This window comes from Pseudophryne corroboree, unplaced genomic scaffold (assembly GCF_028390025.1).
Source record: "Pseudophryne corroboree isolate aPseCor3 unplaced genomic scaffold, aPseCor3.hap2 scaffold_227, whole genome shotgun sequence".
In the NCBI taxonomy this organism is placed as follows: Eukaryota; Metazoa; Chordata; class Amphibia; order Anura; family Myobatrachidae; genus Pseudophryne; species Pseudophryne corroboree.
Genome location: NW_026968921.1, coordinates 395,681 through 410,499, shown reverse-complemented (window position 1 = coordinate 410,499; position 14,819 = coordinate 395,681). Strand labels below are relative to the sequence as shown.

Sequence of the window (14,819 nt, the reverse complement as noted above, 5' to 3'; positions counted from 1 at the left end):
AGGCAACACACGGCTTGACACCTGTTGTCCGCATTTCTGTTGAAATACTTCCACACCGAAGAGCTGATTTTTTTGGTATTTTCACCAGGCATGTCAATGGCCATATTCCTCCCACGGACAACAGGTGTCTCGCCGGGTGCCTGACTTAAACAAACCACCTCACCATCAGAATCCTCCTTGTCAATTTCCTCCCCAGTGCCAGCAACACCCATATTCTCCTCATCCTGGTGTACTTCAACACTGACATCTTCAATCTGACTATCAGGAACTGGACTGCGGGTGCTCCTTCCAGCACTTGCAGGGGGCGTGCAAATGGTGGAAGGTGCATGCTCTTCACGTCCAGTGTTGGGAAGGTCAGGCATCGCAACCGACACAATTGGACTCTCCTTGTGGATTTGTGATTTTGAAGAACGCACAGTTCTTTGCTGTGCTTTTGCCAGCTTAAGTCTTTTCATTTTTCTAGCGAGAGGCTGAGTGCTTCCATCCTCATGTGAAGCTGAACCACTAGCCATGAAGATAGGCCAGGGCCTCAGCCGTTCCTTGCCACTCCGTGTGGTAAATGGCATATTGGCAAGTTTACGCTTCTCCTCCGACGATTTTTATTTAGATTTTTGAGTCATTTTTTTACTGATCTTTTGTGTTTTGGATTTTACATGCTCTGTACTATGACATTGGGCATCGGCCTTGGCAGACGACGTTGATGGAATTTCATCGTCTCGGCCATGACTAGTGGCAGCAGCTTCAGCACGAGGTGGAAGTGGATCTTGATCTTTCCCTATTTTTGGAACCTCAACATTTTTGTTCTCCATATTTTAATAGGCACAACTAAAAGGCACCTCAGGTAAACAATGGAGATGGATGGATACTAGTATACTTATGGATGACGAGTGACTGACGACACAGAGGTAGCTACAGCCGTGGACTACCGTACTGCGTCTGCTAGTATAGAGATGATAATTAATGATATAAAAAAATATATATATATAACTACTGTAGGTATATATAATATAATGACGGACCTGGTGGACACTGTCAGCAGACTGCTAAACTACTAGTATGAAGAAGATAGAAAAAAACTTCCACCACAGGTAGGTAGGTATACAATTATGGACGAGCACTGACGACACAGAGATAGCCACAGCCGTGGCCTACCGTACTGCGTCTGCTAGTATAGAGATGATAATTAATGATATAAAAAAAAATATATATAACTACTGTAGGTATATATAATATAATGACGGACCTGGTGGACACTGTCAGCAGACTGCTAAACTACTAGTATGAAGAAGATAGAAAAAAAAAACCACCACAGTTAGGTATACAATTATGGACGAGTGACGACACAGAGGTAGGTACAGCCGTGGACTACCGTACTGCGTCTGCTAGTATAGATAATATACTAAATATATTACTACTGTAGGTATATAATATAATGACGGACCTGGTGGACACTGTCAGCAGACTCCTAAACTACTAGTATGAAGAAGATAGAAAAAAAAACCCCACCACAGGTAGGTATACAATTATGGACGAGCACTGACGACACAGAGGTAGGTACAGCCGTGGACTACCGTACTGCATCTGCTAGTATAGATAATATAATAAATATATTACTACTGTAGGTATATAATATAATGACGGACCTGGTGGACACTGTCAGCAGACTGCTAAACTACTAGTATGAAGAAGATAAAAAAAAAAACCCACCACAGGTAGGTAGGTATACAATTATGGACGAGCACTGACGACACAGAGATAGCCACAGCCGTGGACTACCGTACTGCGTCTGCTAGTATAGATAATATAATAAATATATTACTACTGTAGGTATATAATATAATGATGGACCTGGTGGACACTGTCAGTAGACTCCTAAACTACTAGTATGAAGAAGATAGAAAAAAAAAAACCACCACAGGTAGGTAGGTATACAATTATGGACGAGCACTGACGACACAGAGATAGCCACAGCCGTGGACTACCGTACTGCGTCTGCTAATATAGAGATGATAAAGATGAAAAAAAAAATATAACACTACTGCAGGTAAATATTTATATAATATATGTATGACGGACCTGCTGGACACTGTCAGCAGAATGCATTTATAGAATAAAAAAAAAACACCACAGGAGTGTTTAACTTTTTCAGGCAGACAATATACTGGTGGTCACACTGGCAGCAAAAGTGTGCACTGTACTCCTGCTATAACTGCTCCCCAGTCTCCCCCACAATTAAGCTGTGTGAGCAGTGAGCACTCAGCACAGTCAGATATACATAGATGATATATCATGCAGCACACTGAGGCTGAGCACAGATATGGTATGTGTATCGTTTTTTTTCAGGCAGAGAACGGATTATAAATAATAAAACTGGTGGTCACTATCAGCAAAACTCTGCACTACTGAGTACTCCTGACAAGTTCAACTGCTCCCCAAATTAGTAGTAAATCAAATGTCACTCGTCTCTATCTTCTAATCTAAACGGAGAGGACGCCAGCCACGTCCTCTCCCTATCAATCTCAATGCACGTGTGAAAATGGCGGCGACGCGCGGCTCCTTATATAGAATCCAAGTCTCGTGAGAATCCGACAGCGGGATGATGACGTTCGGGCGCGCTCGGGTTAACCGAGCAAGGCGAGAGGATCCGAGTCTGCTCGGACCCGAGCAAAAAAGGGTGAAGTTCGGGCGGGTTCGGATTCCGAGGAACCGAACCCGCTCATCTCTTATGGCCACCCAGCATGACGCCTCCCTTCTTGACCATGCTGTAATTGCAGTCGCACTGCAGTTCAGCGTGATCATAAAAAATGGTGTAGCCTCCTGCTGGTGCAGACTGTATGTGCGCGCAGGAAGCCGCCACCATTTTTGTGATCACAGCGGCTGAATGTGATGTCATACAGCTGCTGTGACCACGCCCCCTGTGTCTCCTCCATTGCAGACCCCATTTTGAAGCCTTGCCCCCGCACCGCTCCATCCCTGACTTGGAAATGGAGTGTTGCTGACCCCCCTCTCCCCCCCTGCCCCGATTGACAGGCAGAGGCGATCGCATTCTCTGCGGGGTGCCGCAGAAAATGCAGGCACATGCGTATGCTCTTAGCAATTTTTGCAGTTGGATCACTTATTGTGATTGCAATCCAACCTGAATCAGGCCCTATTACCTATCACAATGCGCTGCGGGCAGTACAAAATTGGTTTAATATAGGAGAAAAACCCCCAGACCTGTGCTCCTTAACTGTACCTGGTGGCTAGTGGAGCGGCTGCCCAGTAATCAGTGTCCACGCCAGTGCGCACACGGTCCACCCCCTACGGCCACGCTCCCCTTCATCAGCGGCCTCGTGATCCGGAAGGGCGGTGTGTGTGTGACTGACCTTAGGAAGAAACCGGAGCCTCCGCTGCAGTGACCCAGCAACCAGGGCACGGGAGTATACAGCGCCGCTGGGAGTGATGAAGCTGCAGTAAAGATGTCTATTAGACCTAGCCTGCTGCAGCCCTTGTAGATTCTCATAAAACAAGTTCTTCTTTTCTTGTCAAAATGAATAGCTAAGAATTGGCTTCCTGAGGCAGGCCCCTGTTAAGTGGCCTGCTACTGAAGGCACCAACTACAAACTGAGCTCCCTGTTCATGGAAGCGGGGTTATAGAGGAGGATGCGCTGAGCATCTTGGGAACAGTCAAAAGCTTTGAGTCGGTTGGTGCCTCAGATCAAGATCCTACTCTACACCCCAATGTGAATCCTTGTGGAGTCCTGTGTACCCCACAGAAGAAATTAATGTGTCACACCCATTGGCAGCAACCTTAGAATAGCTGCTGATGGGCACAATTGAGAAAGGAAGGGGGGGGGGGACATTTGAATCCAGCACATAGATGCAATTCAAATATGTAATTTGTACCTTCCTATTTTAAAATATAATGGATGAACTTCACCCTGTGAGAACAATCTTCATGATCAAGAGATCTCATATGCAAAATAAGTATGAGTTGGGATAGGGCTGGGGAGGGTGGCTGCTCGGGCAGCCCCTCCCCCATCAAGTTAAGGAGATTCAACTGAGGAAGCACAAGGGAACTCTCGTCTGGGGACAACAACTGCAGGGAGACCACATCTTTTCAGATGAACATGGGAGGGCGGAAGGCTGCCTAATACTGAAGCACCATCAAATATCAAACCATATGCAACAACTAGTACAAGCATTCCTGGGGGAAGGTCTGCAGCAGACGGATTTGCATACGGTGATGTCATCCAAGCAGTGGGCCAAAGTTGGCTGGAACCCTCATCTGCATATGAAAAGAGAAAAGGGGCATGCAGGGCATGGCGGCCTTTTGCGGTGCTTGGATGACCCCTAGTTCGCATTAAACACCCCCACCCTCCTTTGGTGTGGGGCTCATGTTGGCTATGCCCCAGCCCCTGAAGCATTCAAGCTGATTTCTTGCAGCAGCTGGGCACTGTAACAGCTCCAGAGCTGCTCTGTAAGGCAACTAAAAGGGTGTGGGCCCTGCAGCACTACCTGTAGTTCGCATTGTGCGTTGGAAGGCACAAAGTAAGCAGACGGGAGAAGTCAGGATAGTGCGCAAGGGCATAGAAGGGAGTGGCTCCAGAAAAGAGAAGTGGAAACAGACAGCAAACTAGGCTGGAGAGAGACCTGAGACAAAGAGATCTGAATTATACGAGAGCCGACCAGGGGAAACACAAATTATGCAAACAAGTTTCCCACATTTGGGGAAATCACAGGAGCAGCACACCCAGAGTGCAATGGGTGAGCCTTGCCCTGGGAGAAGCACCTTCATGATCATAGTATCTCACCTGGCAGGTAAGTAGGAGTTGGGCTAGAGCTGGGGAGGGTCACTGCTCGGGCACCCCCCTGTCAAGTGAATGAGATCCAACTGAGGCAGCACAAGGGAACTCTCGAAAGAAGAACAAGGCTAGAGGAATATATGAGACAAAGAAATCTGACTTTTACCAGAGCTGACCAGAGGAAAACACAAACACAGTCCCCCACTACCACAAAAAATGCAGGCGAGTTTCCCACATTTGGGGAAATCACAGGGGTCAGCATACCCAGAATGCAATGAATGAACCTCACCCTGGGTGAACAATCTTCATGACCATGGTGTCTCCTATGCAAAATAAGTATGATTTGGGATAGGGCTGGGAGGGCCGCTGCTCAGGCACATCTCTGTCAAGTAAAGGAGATTCAACTGAGGCAGCACAAGGGAACTCTCATCTGGGAACAACAACTGCAGGGAGAACACATATTTTCAGATGAACATGGGAGGGCAGAAGGCTGCCTAATACTGAAGCACCCCCAAACAACAAACCAAATGCAACAACTAGTGCAAGCATTCCTGGGGCAAGGCCTGCAGCAGATGGATTTGCATATGGTGATGTCATCCAAGCAGTGGGTCAAAGTTGGCTTCAACCCTCATCTGCATATGAAAAGAGAAAAGGGGCGTGCAGGGCATGGCGGCCTTTTGCGGTGCTTGGATTACCCCTAGTTCGCATTAAACACCCCCACCCACCTTTGGTGTGGGGCTCATGTTGGCCATGCCCCATCCCCTGAAGCATTCAAGCTGATTTCTTGCAGCAGCTGGGCACTGTAACAGCTCCAGAGCTGCTCTTTAAGGCAAGTAAAAGATTGTGTGGGCCCTGCAGCACTACCTGTAGTTTGCATTGTGCATTGGAAGGCACAAAGTAAGCAGACGGGAGGAGAAGTCAGGATAGTGCACAAGGGTATAGAAGGGAGGGGCTCAAGATAAAAGAAGTGGAAACAGACAGCAAACTAGGCTGGAGAAAGACCTGAGACAAAGAGATCTGAATTATACGAGAGCCGACCAGAGGAAACACAAATTATGCAGTCAAGTGTCCCACATTTGGGGAAATCGTAGGAGCAGCACACCCAGAGTGCAATGGGTGAGCCTTGCCCTGGGAGAAGCACCTTCCTGATCATAGTATCTCACCTGGCAGGTAAGTAGGAGTTGGGCTAGAGCTGGGGAGGGTTGCTGCTCGGGCACCCCCCTGTCAAGTGAAGGAGATCCACCTGAGGCAGCACAAGGGAACTCTCGAAAGAAGAACAAGGCTAGAGGAAAATCTGAGACAAAGAAATCTGAGTTTTAACAGAGCTGACCAGAGGAAAGCACAAACACAGTCCCCCACTACCACAAATAATGCAGTCGAGTTTCCCACATTTGGGTAAATCACAGGGGTCAGCATACCCAAAATGCAATGAATGAACCTCACCCTGGGAGAACAATCTTCATGACCATGGTATCTCCTATGCAAAATAAGTATGATTTGGGATAGGGCTGGGGAGGGCCTATGCTCATGCACATCTCTGTCAAGTAAAGGAGATTCAACTGAGGCAGCACAAGGGAACTCTCATCTGGGGACAACAACTGCAGGGAGAACACATATTTTCAGATGAACATGGGAGGGCAGAAGGCTGCCTAATACTGAAGCACCCCCAAACAACAAACCAAATGCAACAACTAGTGCAAGCATTCCTGGGGGAAGTTCTGCAGAAGACGGATTTGCATACGGTGATGTCATCCAAGCAGTGGGCCAAAGTTGGCTGGAACCCTCATCTGCATATGAAAAGAGAAAAGGGGTATGCAGGGCATGGCGGCCTTTTGCGGCGCTTGGATGACCCTTAGTTCGCATTAAACACCCCCACCCTCCTTCGGTGTGGGGCTCATGTTGGCCATGCCCCATCCCCTGAAGCATTCAAGCTGATTTCTTGCAGCAGCTTGGCACTGTATCAGCTCCTGAGCTGCTCTGTAAGGCAAGTAAAAGGGTGTGGGCCCTGCAGCACTACCTGTAGTTTGCATTGTGCATTGGAAGGCACAAAGTAAGCAGACAGGAGGAGAAGTCAGGATAGTGCACAAGGGTTTAAAAGCGAGTTTCCCACATTTGGGAAAATCACAGGGGTCAGCATACCCAGAATGCAATGAATGAACCTCACCCTGGGAGAACAATCTTCATGACCATGGTATCTCCTATGCAAAATAAGTATGATTTGGGATAGGGCTGGGGAGGGCCGCTGCTCAGGCACATCTCTGTCAAGTAAAGGAGATTCAACTGAGGCAGCACAAGGGAACTCTCATCTGGGGACAACAACTGCAGGGAGAACACATATTTTCAGATAAAAATCTTGGTCATGCTCTGGTTTCTCTTCAGAACGAACAAATCTTTCGCCTTTTATTAAAGATTTCCGTGGAGAGGAGCAAAACCGAGTTTTATCTCAATTTTTGCATGCCCCATCTTTTTGGGGTTTCTTTTATCGGTTTAAAGATAGAATGAGTGTGCTTTAATGTTAGCTCATTTGCATAGAAATGACAGTAAATGTTTGTTTCTTTTCAAACAGAACTTTCTTGACCATGCTACTTGCTTGAAAGATCTGGGAGCACATGGAATACAGTACAAACCATGCTTATAGCAAGGAGAAGCCAGGTGAGAAATCTGCTTACTTTCAAGTTGGGCGCTCACTTTGATCAGAATGAGGACTGCTGGCACAGCATTTAGGCGACAGGTGGAATCTTGGTCATGCTCTGGTTTCTCTTCAGAACGAACAAATCTTTCGCCTTTTATTAAAGATTTCTGTGGAGAGGAGCAAAACTGAGTTTTATCTCAATTTTTGCATGCCCCATATTATTGGGGTTTCTTTTATCAGTTTCTTGTTAGCTTTAATGTAAGTTTATTTGCATAACAATGACTATAAATGTCTGTTTCTTTTCAAGCAGAACTTTCTTGACCATTCTAATTGCTTGAAAGATCTGGGAGCACATGGAAAAGAGTACAAACCATGCTTATAGCAAGGGGAAGCCTGGTGAGAAATCTGCTTTCTTTCTTTCAAATTGGGTGCTCACTTTGCGCTGAATGAGGACTGCTGGCATGGCACTCAGGCGACAGGTGGAATCTTAGTCATACTCTGGTTTCTCTTCAAAACGAACAGATCTTTCGCCTTTTACTAAAGATTTCCGTGGAGAGGAGCAAAACTGAGTTTTATCTCAATTTTTGCATGCTCCGTCTTATTGGGGTTTCTTTTATCGGTTTAAAGATAGAACGAGTGTGCTTTAATGTAAGCTCATTTGCATAGAAATGACAGTAAATGTTTGTTTCTTTTCAAACAGAACTTTCTTGACTATACTAAATGCTTGAAAGATCTGGGAGCACATGGAAAAGAGTACAAACCATGTTTATAGCAAGGGGAAGCCTGGTGAGAAATCTGCTTTCTTTCTTTCAAATTGGGTGCTCACTTTGAGCTGAATGAGGACTGCTGGCATGGCACTCAGGCGACAGGTGGAATCTTGGTCATGTTCTGGTTTCTCTTCAGAACGAACAAATCTTTCGCCTTTTACTAAAGATTTCCGTGGAGAGGAGCAAAACTGAGTTTTATCTCAATTTTTGCATGCCCCATCTTATTGGGATTTTATTTTATCGGTTTAAAGATAGAACGAGTGTGCTTTAATGTAAGCTCATTTGCATAGAAATGACAGTAAATGTTTGTTTCTTTTCAAACAGAACTTTCTTGACCACACTAATTGCTTGAAAGATCTGGGAGCACATGGAAAAGAGTACAAACCATGTTTATAGCAAGGGGAAGCCTGGTGAGAAATCTGCTTTCTTTCTTTCAAATTGGGTGCTCACTTTGAGCTGAATGAGGATTGCTGGCATGGCACTCAGGCGACAGGTGGAATCTTGGTCATGCTCTGGTTTCTCTTCAAAACGAACAGATCTTTCGCCTTTTACTAAAGATTTCCGTGGAGAGGAGCAAAACTGAGTTTTATCTCAATTTTTGCATGCTCCGTCTTATTGGGGTTTCTTTTATCGGTTTAAAGATAGAACGAGTGTGCTTTAATGTAAGCTCATTTGCATAGAAATGACAGTAAATGTTTGTTTCTTTTCAAACAGAACTTTCTTGACCACACTAATTGCTTGAAAGATCTGGGAGCTCATGGAAAAGAGTACAAACCATGTTTATAGCAAGGGGAAGCCTGGTGAGAAATCTGCTTTCTTTCATTCAAATTGGGTGCTCACTTTCAGCTGAATGAGAACTGCTGGCATGGCACTCAGGCGACAGGTGGAATCTTGGTCATGCTCTGGTTTCTCTTCAGAACTAACAAATATTTCGCCTTTTATTAAAGATTTCCGTGGAGAGGAGCAAAACTGAGTTTTATCTCAATTTTTGCATGCCCCATATTATTGGGGTTTCTTTTATCAGTTTAAAGACAGAACGAGTGTGCTTTCTTGTTAGCTTTAATGTAAGTTTATTTGCATAACAATGACAGTAAATGTTGTTTCTTTTCAAACAGAACTTTCTTGACCATGCTACTTGCTTAAAGGTCTGGGAGCACATGGAAAACAGTACAAACCATGCAGTATCACAAGAGCCTTTATTTGATCTTTCATGAAGATAGAGCAGAATTGAGGACACGTCAACAATTTCTGCCGAAGGTGGTTCATCTTTCCACATGGTGCCTTTGGCCACTGACACCTTCGTTGAGTCAAAGTCTCTGGCTGTGGTCAGAACTTTGAAAATGTATGTCACCAGAACGGTTCAGATTAGGAAAACAGAGGCTCTGTTTGTCCTGTATGCTCCCAACAGGATTTGGTGTCCTGCTTCCATGCAGACCATTATGCGCTGGATCTGTGGTAAGATTCAGCATGCTCGTTCCACGGCAGGATTGCCGTTACTGAAGTAGGTGAAGACCCATTCTACTAGAAAGGTGGGTTCATCCTTGGCAGCTGGTCGGGGAGTCTCGGCATTGCAACTTTGCCGAGCAGCTATTTAGTAAACACTTTTGCTAAGTTTTACAAGTTTGATACCTTGGCTGATGATAACCTTAAGTTGGGTCATTCGGTGCTGCAGAGTCGTACGCACTCTCCCACCCGTTCAAGAGCTTTGGTATAACCCCATGGTTCTTAATGTGACCCCAGCATCCTCTAGGTCGTATGAGAAAATAGGATTTTAATACCTACCGGTAAATCCTTTTCTCTTAGTCTGTAGAGGATGCTGGGCACCCGTCCCAGTCCATACTGTGTCTGCAGTTATTACTTGTGGTTATACACATGTTGTGTTATGGTTCTGGTCAGCTTTTTGCTGCAATTGTTCATGCCGTTGGCTTGTGTTCTGTTGAATGCCACGTTCTGCGGCATGTTTAAGGTGTGAGCTGGTAAGATGCTCACCTTAGTTTAACAATAAATCCTTTCCTCGAAATGTCCGTCTCCCTGGGCACAGTTCCTATAACTGGAGTCTGGAGGAGGGGCATAGAGGGAGGAGCCAGTTCACACCCTTTGAAAGTCTTAAAGTGCCCATGTCTCTTGCGGATCCCGTCTATACCCCATGGTTCTTAATGTGACCCCAGCATCCTCTACGGACTAAGAGAAAAGAATGCCCTTGCGCACTATCCTGACTTCTCCTCCCGTCTGCTTACTTTGTGCCTTCCAACGCACAATGCGAACTACAGGTGGTGCTGCAGGGCCCACACCCTTTTACTTGCCTTACAGAACAGCTCTGGAGCTGTTACAGTGCCCAGCTGCTGCAAGAAATCAGCTTGAATGCTTCAGGGGATGGGGCATGGCCAACATGAGCCCCACACCAAAGGAGGGTGGGGGTGTTTAATGTGAACTAGGGGTCATCCAAGCACTGCAAAAGGCCGCCATGCCCTGCATGCCCCTTTTCTCTTTTCATATGCAGATGAGGGTTCCAGTCAACTTTGGCCCACTGCTTGGATAACATCACCGTATGCAAATCCGTCTGCTGCAGACCTTCCCCCAGGAATGCTTGTACTAGTTGTTGCATATGGTGCTTCAGTATTAGGCAGCCTTCCGCCCTCCCATGTTCATCTGAAAAGATGTGGTCTCCCTGCAGTTGTTGTCCCCAGACGAGAGTTCCCTTGTGCTTCCTCAGTTGAATCTCCTTAACTTGACGGGGGAGGTGCTGCCCGAGCAGCCCTCCCCAGCCCTATCCCAACTCATATTTATTTTGCATATGAGATCTCTTGATCATGAAGATTGTTCTCACAGGGTGAGGTTCATCCATTATATTTTAAAATAGGAAGGTACGAATTACATATTTGAATTGCATCTATGTGCTGGATTCAAATGTCCCCCCCCCCCTTCCTTTCTCAATTGTGCCCGTCAGCAGCTATTCTAAGGTTGCTGCCAATGGGTGTGACACATTAATTTCTTCTGTGGGGTACACTGGACTCCACAAGGATTCACATTGGGGTGTAGAGTAGGATCTTGATCTGAGGCACCAACCGGCTCAAAGCTTTTGACTGTTCCCAAGAAGCTCAGTGCATTCTCCTCTATAACCCCGCTTCCATGAACAGGGAGCTCAGTTTGTAGTTGGTGCCTTCAGTAGCAGGCCAATTAACAGGGGCCTGCCTCAGGCAGCCTATTCTTAGCTATTAATTTTGACAAGAAAAGAAGAACTTGTTTTATGAGAATCTACAAGGGCTGCAGCAGGCTAGGTCTAATAGACATCTTTACTGCAGCTTCATCACTCCCAGCGGCGCTGTATACTCCCGTGCCCTGGTTGCTGGGTCACTGCAGCGGAGGCTCCGGTTTCATCCTAAGGTCAGTCACACACACACCACCCTTCCGGATCACGAGGCCGCTGCTGAAGGGGAGCGAGGCCGTAGGGGGTGGGCCGTGTGCGCACTGCGGTGGACACTGATTACTGGGCAGCCGCTCCACTAGCCACCAGGTACAGTTAAGGAGCACAGGTCTGGGAGTTTTTCTCCTATATTAACCCAATTTTGTACTGCCCGCAGCGCATTGTGATAGGTAATAGGGCCTGATTCAGGTTGGATTGCAATCACAATAAGCGATCCAACTGCAAAAATTGCTAAGAGCATACGCATGTGCCTGCATTTTCTGCGGCACCCCGCAGAGAATGTGATCGCCTCTGCCTGTCAATCGGGGCGGGGAAGGGGGGGAGAGGTGGGTCAGCAACACTCCATTTCCAAGTCAGGGATGGAGCGGTGCGGGGGCAAGGCTTCAAAATGGGGTCTGCAACGGAGGAGACACAGGGGGCGTGGTCACAGCGACTGTATGACATCACATTCAGCCGCTGTGATCACAAAAATGGTGGCGGCTTCCTGCGCGCACATACAGTCTGCACCAGCAGGAGCCTACACCATTTTTTATGATCACGCTGAACTGCAGTGCGACTGCAATTACAGCATGGTCAAGAAGGGAGGCGTCATGCTGGGTGGCCATGCCCTGTCACTTTGCAGGAGCCAGCACCGCTCACACACTAGTCCCCGGGTGCAGCCCCCAACCCCCGGGACACCCGGAGCAACAAAATGTAGATTCAGGCCACCAGGCCACGCCCCTACCTATGAAACCATGCCTCCTTTTTACCATTGCACTGCTTATCTGCGCGCACTGCATTACAATCTCCCTCGCCACCTCTCTGGGTGTCACCAGTGATAGTGACACCTCTGCCATGCTTGTAGCAGCTGGTCCTAAGATCTACGCCTCAAACCCTGAGTGTTTGCCCTTGTGACTTGTTGATCATCATAGCGAAGCAGATGCTTACAGAAAACTGCAGGGGCTTAGATTGAAAATAAAAAAATTGATAGGGTATAAGGTAGAGAGGAGCGGGTTCGGTTCTCCGAGAACCGAATTCCCCACGAACTCCACGTGGTTTACACTGGTCCGAGGCAGGCTCGGTTGTTCCCGCCTGACTCGGAAAACCTGAACAAGGGAAAATGTCATCATCCCGCTCTCGGATTCTCGCGAGATTCGGATTCCATATAAAGAGCTGCGCGTTGCTGCCATTTTTACTCGTGCATTGAAGAGAGAGCGGAGAGGACGTGGCTATGTTCTCTCAGTGGAAATCTCAATATCAGTGCTCAGTATCAGTGGTTACTTATTGCTGCTCAGTAATACTAGTAGTGTGTCTCTCCTGCTCAGTGTCAGTTCTCAGTAGTATCCTCATCAGTGCTCAGTATCACTGTTCATTGTCTTGTGCTGCATTGTGTTGCTCAGCATAATACAGTACATTACTAATAGTCCAGTGCTGCATCTTGCTGCTCAGTGTCAGTTCTAGTATCCTCATCAGTGCTCACTATCACTGCTCATTGCATTGTGGTGTTCTGTATACTACAATAACATAGTAATATAGTAACATAGTTTTTGAGGTTGAATAGAGGCAAATTGCCCATCGTGTTCAACCTGTTTTAAGTTGTGATGATTCTACATACTTGCTGAATAATGTTTTATGACTAGTTAGCTACTATAACTCATGTTACCCCCGGATTAACCATGTTGATATTTTAAGTATTATAACCTTGGATAGCTTTTTCATTCAGAAATGTATCCATTCCTTTTTTAAATCCAATTACAGAGTCCGCCATTACCACCTTCCCTGGCAGGGAATTCCACATCCTGATTGCCCTAACAGTGAAGAAACCTTTCCTCCATTGCGTTCTGAACTTTCCTCCAGTCGCAGCGAGTGACCACGTGTTCTTTTAATAAATAATTCCTCTGATAACTCTTTGTTATGTATCTTTACATATTTGAAGATATTAATAATATCTCCTCTTAGGCACCTCTTTTCTAGTGTATAAATATTCAGCCTAGTAAGTCTTTCCTTATAGTCCATTACTTTAAGGCCTTTAATCAATTTAGTCTTCAGGATCTCTGACACTTCCATGAGCAGCAGAGTAGTGCAATGGAAGCATGCTGGGCCCATAACCCAGAGGTCGATTGATCGAAACTATCCTCTGCTATGTGCATTTTTTTTTTTATAATTAAAGTAATCAAAAACTGGGATTGATATTTTGGCACTTTTATTTTTACTTAAAGTACAATAACTTTTATCATTTTAATTTGTTTTAATAGTATATTGACAGCATTGTTTTCTTTAAAAAATCCACTTAATTTTCTTTACCCTATTACTGAAATGGTAATTGACAAAAACAAACTACATTGTCACCAGAAGAGCAATGCAAAATGTACAAGTGATATATGAAAATCATCTTCCATCTTGAATTTCAATGATGCATTGGGACAACAATTTGTGAGAAACATCTTCACCCATAAAGAAAGATTTTCTTAATTCCTTACCTGTGTGCTGATTAGATATCACCTTGTTTTCACATTAAACAGACTTCCCCATGAGGAAGCAGCAAGGATGCAGTGACGTTTCCTGGTGTCAACCTGTATTATTTCAGTAGACATTGAAATGAGGATGCATCTTTGATGCCTTTCCAATGAAGCAAGTTTAATTCAGTAATAGGTGAAAAACCATTCCTACAAAGGTGTTAATCAGAGACTTGGCTTTGTGGACACTTTTCAGAGAGCAAATTTGTTAGCATAAACATAAAATCAGAAAATGAAGAGCTGTTTAATCACTCAATTGGACTTTTCTGCCAGCATAATTTTTTTTCTCTGCAACTCACTGCTAAATTGTGCTTCCTAGCTGTTTTTTTATAAAATCACTTAATCAAATCTAACTCTGATTACATCAGAGAAGGCCAGGTACCCTACACCATAAGGGGGGTTTTTGAAATTTTGACTTGTCTACTTAAAGATCACCAAAATCTGATTACAAGGTCAATTACATCCCTGGGTGGGATTGAACCACCAACCTTTTGGTTAATAGCCAAACATGCTAACCGATTGCGCCACAGAGACACCTTGCGAAAGTCAATACTGACAAAGGCTAATAAGCATTCATCTAGAACGTTTCCTAGAAAAACTTTAAAAAGTCAATAATCTGGAGAATTTTTGTAAGAAACACATTGGTACTTTCCCATGATGAGTGAGTGCTTCAGGATTTCTTGCACTTACATGGGCTATTAACCAAAAGGTTGGTGG

The 14,819-nt window shown here is 45.5% G+C and overlaps 10 non-coding genes and 1 pseudogene across 10 annotated transcripts; 6 read left to right on the top strand and 5 right to left on the bottom strand.

The window, feature by feature from the left end:
- Positions 1 to 4,645: 4,645 nt before the first annotated feature.
- On the bottom strand, positions 4,646 to 4,808 carry LOC135009667 (U1 spliceosomal RNA). The gene has a single exon (XR_010209191.1). It is a non-coding gene; the product is annotated as a U1 spliceosomal RNA (small nuclear RNA).
- A 152-nt stretch (positions 4,809 to 4,960) lies between these two features.
- LOC135009503 (U1 spliceosomal RNA) lies at positions 4,961 to 5,124 on the bottom strand. Its single transcript, XR_010209044.1, has one exon. It is a non-coding gene; the product is annotated as a U1 spliceosomal RNA (small nuclear RNA).
- Positions 5,125 to 5,799: 675 nt separating this feature from the next.
- On the bottom strand, positions 5,800 to 5,962 carry LOC135009583 (U1 spliceosomal RNA). Its single transcript, XR_010209122.1, has one exon. It is a non-coding gene; the product is annotated as a U1 spliceosomal RNA (small nuclear RNA).
- A 152-nt stretch (positions 5,963 to 6,114) lies between these two features.
- LOC135009456 (U1 spliceosomal RNA) lies at positions 6,115 to 6,278 on the bottom strand. Its single transcript, XR_010208998.1, has one exon. It is a non-coding gene; the product is annotated as a U1 spliceosomal RNA (small nuclear RNA).
- A 594-nt stretch (positions 6,279 to 6,872) lies between these two features.
- On the bottom strand, positions 6,873 to 6,999 carry LOC135009720 (U1 spliceosomal RNA; annotated as a pseudogene).
- Positions 7,000 to 7,143: 144 nt separating this feature from the next.
- On the top strand, positions 7,144 to 7,259 carry LOC135009770 (U5 spliceosomal RNA). The gene has a single exon (XR_010209270.1). It is a non-coding gene; the product is annotated as a U5 spliceosomal RNA (small nuclear RNA).
- Positions 7,260 to 7,529: 270 nt separating this feature from the next.
- Positions 7,530 to 7,645, top strand: LOC135009791 (U5 spliceosomal RNA). The gene has a single exon (XR_010209290.1). It is a non-coding gene; the product is annotated as a U5 spliceosomal RNA (small nuclear RNA).
- Positions 7,646 to 7,909: 264 nt separating this feature from the next.
- Positions 7,910 to 8,025, top strand: LOC135009751 (U5 spliceosomal RNA). Its single transcript, XR_010209251.1, has one exon. It is a non-coding gene; the product is annotated as a U5 spliceosomal RNA (small nuclear RNA).
- Positions 8,026 to 8,299: 274 nt separating this feature from the next.
- LOC135009754 (U5 spliceosomal RNA) lies at positions 8,300 to 8,415 on the top strand. The gene has a single exon (XR_010209254.1). It is a non-coding gene; the product is annotated as a U5 spliceosomal RNA (small nuclear RNA).
- Positions 8,416 to 8,690: 275 nt separating this feature from the next.
- LOC135009774 (U5 spliceosomal RNA) lies at positions 8,691 to 8,806 on the top strand. Its single transcript, XR_010209274.1, has one exon. It is a non-coding gene; the product is annotated as a U5 spliceosomal RNA (small nuclear RNA).
- A 274-nt stretch (positions 8,807 to 9,080) lies between these two features.
- Positions 9,081 to 9,196, top strand: LOC135009810 (U5 spliceosomal RNA). Its single transcript, XR_010209308.1, has one exon. It is a non-coding gene; the product is annotated as a U5 spliceosomal RNA (small nuclear RNA).
- Positions 9,197 to 14,819: the final 5,623 nt, after the last annotated feature.